The sequence below is a fragment of the Pinus tabuliformis genome, chromosome 6, assembly GCF_031772625.1.
Source record: "Pinus tabuliformis cultivar Carrire ecotype Pingquan chromosome 6, CPIR1, whole genome shotgun sequence".
NCBI classification, from domain to species: Eukaryota; Viridiplantae; Streptophyta; class Pinopsida; order Pinales; family Pinaceae; genus Pinus; species Pinus tabuliformis.
In genome coordinates this window covers 688813813-688821108 of record NC_142292.1, presented here as the reverse complement: position 1 = coordinate 688821108, position 7296 = coordinate 688813813, and positions in this window count along the sequence as shown.

The following is a 7296-nucleotide window of genomic DNA, read 5'->3' as shown; positions in this document are numbered from 1 at the left end:
TCCTCGTTCCTGATCCCAAAAGTCATTTACCCTATGTAACCCTTTGTTATCATTATCGTTCTTGAGAATGGCGAATTCGATTGTTAACAGTTTAGGTTCCTGTTGCCAGTTATCTTCCCAAAACCAAGCAAGGTTTCCATTTTTTATTTCCCAGAAACTGTGTTTCTCCACAATGGATCTATTCTCCCAAGCTTTGTTCCAAATGTGGGAGCCTTTGATGAGCCCATACATTCTAATGTGGTCCTTGTCTTGCCAATTTTTTACATATTTCTGTTTCCAAATTTGGGCCCATGGGGAAGCTGAATCTTTTAGCCATCTCCATCAATGTTTTGCCCCAAAAACTTTGTTTAGCATTTCAGGATCATGCAGGTCCAAACCTCCATGGATCTTGGGCTTACAGATCTTTTCCTAGGCCCCGAAGGCCCATTTTTTTTCTCTTCCCCTTTGCCCCAAAGAAAATCTCTTTGGATATTTCTGCATTGTTGCATGACTCCTTTAGGAGCTGGAAGGACTAAAAACATAAAAATGGGGATAGTTTGAAGGACCGCTTTTGTAAGCACTAGTCATCCTACTAAATTCAAAGACCTATTTGTCCATTCCTAGATTTTGTCCTATAGCTTATTAGTCATAGGCTCCCAAATTGTCTTGCTCAGAGGTTTGTCTGTTAGTGGTACTCCCAAATATTTGGAGGGTAACATATCTCTTTGAAAGCCTAGAATTCTAGATATATTTCTATGAATAGCAATGTTGATGTTAAAAAATAAAATCTTTTATTTGGTAAGACTTACCTCTATGCCTGCAGCCATTGCAAAGTCTTTCAGGATTTGTTTGTAGGCTAGAGCTTCCTTGACTATGGGTATACCCTGTAGCATGGTATCATCCACAAATTTTTGATGGGTCAAAGCATCTCCGTTCATTGTGAGTTTGAGACCCTAGATTTTACCTTCTACTTTGGTAGATTTGATAGCTTTTCCTAGCCCTTCCATCATGAGAATAAAGAGGAAGGGTGAGAGTGGATCTCCTTGTCTGAGACCTCTCGTACAGTTAAAGGGTTTGGATGGTGAGCCATTTAATAGGATTGAAAAACTAGAGGAAGTTGTAAGGGCCATTACCCATCTTATCCAGTTATGGCCAAACCCATATGCTAAAAGAACTCTCTTTATGTAAGCCCAACTTATCTTATCATAAGCCTTTTCTAGGGCAAGTTGCATAATCATACCTTACTGCCTATTGCTCTTATGTGAGTGAACCACCTCGTGAGCTTGAGTGATGTTGTTGAGAATTTGCCTGCCTTCCACATACCTAATTTGCTCCTCAGAAATGAGAGTTGGAAGAAGGGGCTTAAGTGTGTTAGAAATTATTTTGGAAATAATTTTGTACACCACATTGCATAATGCCAGGTTTGAATCTATCTAGTGTGAAAGAATTATCCTGCTTTGGAATCAAGTATATGAAAGAAGTATTGAGAACCTTTGAAACAAATCTTTCTTCTTGAGTCCTCCACCACATTGAGGATATCCCACTTAATAATTCCCCCACATGATTTAAAGAAGTCAACATTAAAACCATCCGAACCTAGCACCTTCCATTTTGCATCTCTTTGATGATTTCGTTGACCTCCTCTTCATTCACAGGCCTATTTAGATTATCATTGTCTTCTCTTGTCACAAGCTTATGAATGTGCCTTGTAAAGTCATTGATGAATTGTGATCTGTCTAGGGGAGGTTCCTCGGTTATGCCTTGGAAATGATGAACCAGTGTTGCCTCTTTATCTTTATGGGTATTGTGTTGGTTTCCTTGAGAATCTTTGATGATTGAGATAATGTTATGAGACCTGTGATCCATGGTAGATTTATGGAAAAAAACTTGTGTTCCTTTCTCATTTTAACCATCGTACCCTTGATTTCTATTTCCAGAATATCTCCTCTTGCTTGCCTAATTCTTCCTATTCCTGTTGATGGTATTCAGCTTGTTCCTTTCTTCCCTCATTGAAGCCATCTGTAATGAGGATCTGGTTAATTTCATGTAGCTTCTGTTCCACAACTTTTTTGGCTTTGAAAATGTTGCCAAATTCATTCTTATTCCAATCTTTAAGCCTGAGTTTGATATGTTTCAATCTTTTATGCAGGATGAACATTTTAGTGCCCTAAACTTGCATATCCCCTATCCACCATATTGCTGATAAAGTCCGAATGGGTAAGCCAAATGTTTTCAAACCTGAAAGGTCTGTTTCTTGGAGTTCCTATAAAGGACGCTTCAAGTTGAACAGGCCAATGATCTGAGCCACCAAAAGGGAGTATCATCACTGACAGGTCAAGGCCTGTAAGGATAAGGTCCTCCGAGATGATAAATCTGTCGAGTTTTGAGGCCACCTGAGACTCTCCTCCCCTTTTATTATTCCACGTAAAGATACCATTACATGTCTCTGTATCTACTAGCCTCATATTGTTTATAAAATTCTGAAATTCTATGGAATCTCTACCTAGTGATCTGGTTGCACCTTTTTTTCTAATAGGTACCTGATCATGTTAAAGTCCACTCCTAATATCCATGGGATGCTCGAATGTCTATCTCTTAGTTCCACCAGCGAGGTAAGAAGGTTGAGTTTATCTTCAGGCTCCTATGGACCATAAACATTTGTGATCAAATAAACTTCCTTGTCCACCAAAGGTTGGATAACCACCAATAGGTACTTCCTAGATGCTTCAGCATCAAGGATTCCTACTTTCAGATGGTTCCAAAGTGCAACAATTCCTCCTGTTGTTTTATCTGCTTTAATTTCTAGATATTCATATTTAATCAGCCATTTGGTGTGTATTTCTCTTATTTTTCCAACTGAACATTTTTTTTTCGGGATGAAAATCACATGTGGTTTTTCTTCTTTCATTATATTTCTAAGATTCCTTTGTTTCCTTTTACTTCCTAGACCCCTGATATTCCATGTTGTGAGCTTCATTAAGAAATATTTGTAAATGAGTAACTATTTAGGTCTTTCATCTTACCTCAGTTAATCATGAGTTTTCCACACCCTAACAGTAGCTCATTCTATTTTTTCCTACCTCTTTTCTTGCTTGGGTTCCTATGAGATAGTCCCGATGCTACCTTCATTGTTTTCATCCCTTCGTTGTTTTGACTATCATGGTTTCTTTTGACTCCCGAACCTTTTGCCTGGGTTCTCCATAGGAATAGCTGTTGAACTCTATTGAACTCCTCTTGTGGTAGCAAATCCATTCCTTTGGTGGTTCCCTACTCCAAAAACTTTTCCAGATCTAGATGCTCCCAATCAATAATATCTTGCAGTTCATGATCCTCTGTTCCCCCCTCTCTAGGGGTCATTTCTTCATCCCTGTGCAGTTCCATAGTGTTCAGAAGATCCTCCTTTTTTTGGTTGTTTTCCTATGTATCCTCCATGCTATCTTCCTTTTCCTTCTCTACAGGGCTGTCCTCCAGAGTCTGGTTTACTATATCTTGCTCCTCTTATTCTTCTAATACCTTGTATCTATTCTGATTTAGATGCTTTTCCTCGTTGATTTTCTTTTGGTTCCTTCTTCCTCCTTTACCTCTATTCCCCACTTTGTTAAAGCTTTCAATTTCTTTCCCTGAGGTAGCTTTAGTTATGCTCTCCATTTTGTTTAAGGGACAATCTCTAAATGTATGCCCATGTTCATGGCATTTACGGCATCTGAAAGGAACATGCTCATAGTCCACTGCTTGCACCCATTCTTCATCAAAAACTTCCAAAATTACTTCATCCGGTAGAGCTCCCGAGAGGTCCATCTCTATGTATATACGGGCAAAACAGGTATACTTTCCCTACATAGTAGCCTCTGATATTTTTATAAAATGCCCTAGTTTATTTCCTATTGCTTTTAATGATTCTGGCTACCAATAATCCATAGGTAGGGAATAGAGCCTTACCCAAACCAGGACTAACGTGAATGTCTCATGCTCCAGGAAAAAATTGATTACCCAAGGCCGCATATAGAGGCTTGTAGCTGCATAGAAGTAGGGCCCTCCTTCAGACACGCTATCTTTATCCTCAATGTTAGTAAAAACTATAGTAAAGAAACCCTTGGATCCAAGGTGCACATCTACATCCCCCTTAGGTTTCCAGTTATTCTTTATCCATGCCTGTAAAGTCTTCTCCATTGGCCATAACCCCATGAATTTACAAATCACTACCTAAGTGGCCATGTTTTTTTCGATGCGTCTGTAGCACTGGATCACTTAACACCACTCGGGGTGTGATGGTTGCCCTAGGTTTACATGGTCTAGTCTGTTTTTTTCTTTCACCATTTTGATTTTCTCCTTCTATTCGCTTTTCTCTTCTGACTTCTTCCTGCATATTTTCCTACCCCTGTGTGCCTTTGTTTTCCTATTTCCCTCCTCCTGAAACCCTGATCTAGCCTCCAAATGTTTCTTGAATTAATTAGATACTTCTTGACTGTAGGAAGGAGTGTAACTCCCCCCCTCTCACCTCTGCATGGTGCCCAACGCTCCACTTCTACTGTAAACCCTAGTTCTGCATTCCACCTCTCACTATGATACCAACAAGATTCCTTTATTTCATGCATAGACATTACGAAAATGAAAATATAAACTAGCTTAAAACCATGAAATAATAAATATTTTACTTAAAAGCCTTAAAAATAGGATCATTCAAAAAAAAAATATTCTTATTAATATCACTTACCTCACTTAAATTTTATTGAAAAAATATAATATCACAATTATCCTTATGACTAGCTAGAAATTTTTCAAATAATAAAAAAAAACATCGGTGGGTCTTGATACCCAACAAGACCTCCCACTCTTGTCTGCACCAACATTATCATTTAGATTTATTTATTTTGTATTTTTTCTTTCCCGGTTCTTTGGTTCAATATATCTTAAAAGTTACATAGATCTAGTCATTTTTATAGTCCATTGAGTTAGGATGACTAAAATTAGTACATACCACGCTCAAAACATTCAAAAGCCTCTACAGGCCAACAATCATTCCACTAAAGATGCCATAAATTTAGTATGATACAATCCTTATGTAACCAACCTCGGACATATTGTTGGTTAATTTATGATGCTTGAAGTTTATTAAGTTTTAGTTTTTTCATGAAACACCTAGAAGCGTACTAGCATGGGTGAGTTGATTGTCTTGATAACAATGTTATGCTTTGGTCTACTCCTTCAAAGGAACTTATAGTTGATGGTCAAACTTCCACATTCCTTTGATTTTTTTATCTTCACATATAACAAATATCTTTATGTTATAGCCTCTAGCTAGATATATATAGTAACTGCCACTCAAAAGTTGAATGCCATCATTTTGGAGCTTGAGCTTACTCAACTTACCTTTGTTTGAGTTGAAAATATCATTAGATCTCATTATATTGTCTATTTCAGAGCATGAATCAAATTTACCTATGTTTTAGTGAAAAATGTGATTAGATCTTGCTATATCAACTTTTGTAGAGAACAAAACCAATTTCTCAGAGTCATTTGCTTGAGGTATAACAAATCTACTTTATTTCATTAAACTTACTTTTCATATTTTGTTTTTTGATTGTGATTCTGTAGGTCACATATGCATTGAAAAATGGGCATATTTAGTGAAGTTTGGAAGGAGAGGGAAGCTTCAATTATGTCCTTTCAAACTTTCTAAGGTATGTAATAAAATTTAAAAAAACTTCTCCATAGAATGTTGTGCTTTAATTTTTCTTTTTGATAATGGATTATTTATGTGATCTCCCCTCTCTCACACATAACTAGAGTCCATACATACATGGTTTCTCAGGTTATGTGTACAATGGAGAGATTTAGGCTAGCCATTTATCTATAAATTTACATTATAGGAGATCAGGCATTTACAGTTGAATATTTCCTTTCCAATAAATTAGAGTTGCGGAGTTGGACTCTTATTTGTCAGGCATATACCTCACTTTTAAATCAATTTATTACTGACTCTGTATAGACCTTCCATGGAAGGGAAAAGAGTGATCACTGCCATTGCTTAATCTTTCTGTAGACCAAGTAAATATTCCAAATGTGTATAAATTAGTGGCTCCTTGGAGAATCCCAAGAGTGGCACTATTGTAGAAACAATAAATTTGTTTATTTTGAGTTCTTTGTTAGTGCATTGATAGCATATTGTTTCTTTCATACAATACCTCAACAGTGTATGATAAAATTACAATTAATCCTATCATAATATTTTGACTTACCCTCTTTTCTAGGGAAGCTAGAGTGTGTGTCAAGCTTGCACATCACAAATGTATCATGCAAAGTTTACCTAGGTCAATTTTTGTGGATCTAAGCAGCAAGATATCTATTGGAGTTCAAGAGGCAACAATACTACAAAGTGGGAATGAGTTTTCACATTTAACTTGGCTTTCATATTATGGTTGGAGTTGGTTTGTTGGAAATATGTTGGACACCCCAACTTCGTTTTTATGACTAAGTGCAAGATTGAATCCTTTGAGATATTCCTTGCTCAATTTCTATTAAGTGATGGGTTTTCTCAGAAGTGATTCCCGTCTATAAACTTTACCAGAGTTGTTCTTGATTCTTTGGAGGAGGTTAGCTTTCCAAAGCATCCACGTACAAGAAGACAAGAAATAATATGCCTGAAAAATTTGAACTTATCTCCCTACGAATAGGGTGTTCCCATTCATAAACCTGACGACTCGCTCTACATCTTCCTAGTGAACAACTTTGGGAGTTGCCATGAATCATGAGACAATTCCAACTCCATAACTATAAATTTCTTACTTAAATCCATAACCACTAGATTAGAATCTACACAAGAACTCCATTCTTGTTTCGAAAGAAACTGCAATTGACTTGTACTGTTAGGCCCCTGTACTACTAGTGTAACCCCTTATTGTTATTACTACAACCCTATTATTATATTGGTGTACCCATGTAGTCCCCATATTGTTACTTTTGTGCCCCATAGAAGCCCAGTATTGTTATTATTGTCCCCTTACATTATTATTGTTATGTCGTCTCTCATTATATTATGACCCCTTAGACTCCTATATATAGAAAGGGCGTATTTTCATTTGTATCATCCAAGAATTGTTCATTTGTGTAATGTAAAGGAGGCTTCCCCCTTGAAGAGGCTTATTTCTAAGGCATCCATCTATCTTTTCTACCTTTTTGGTGAGCTGGTTTCATAACATTTGGTATCAGAGCTTTGAATTCTAGGGTTTCACTGCTCCAAATAGGTCATCATGCAACTTGCGCTATAACTTTTTTTCTGCCACGTTTTAGATGTTAGAAAAAAACCCATTTGGGCCG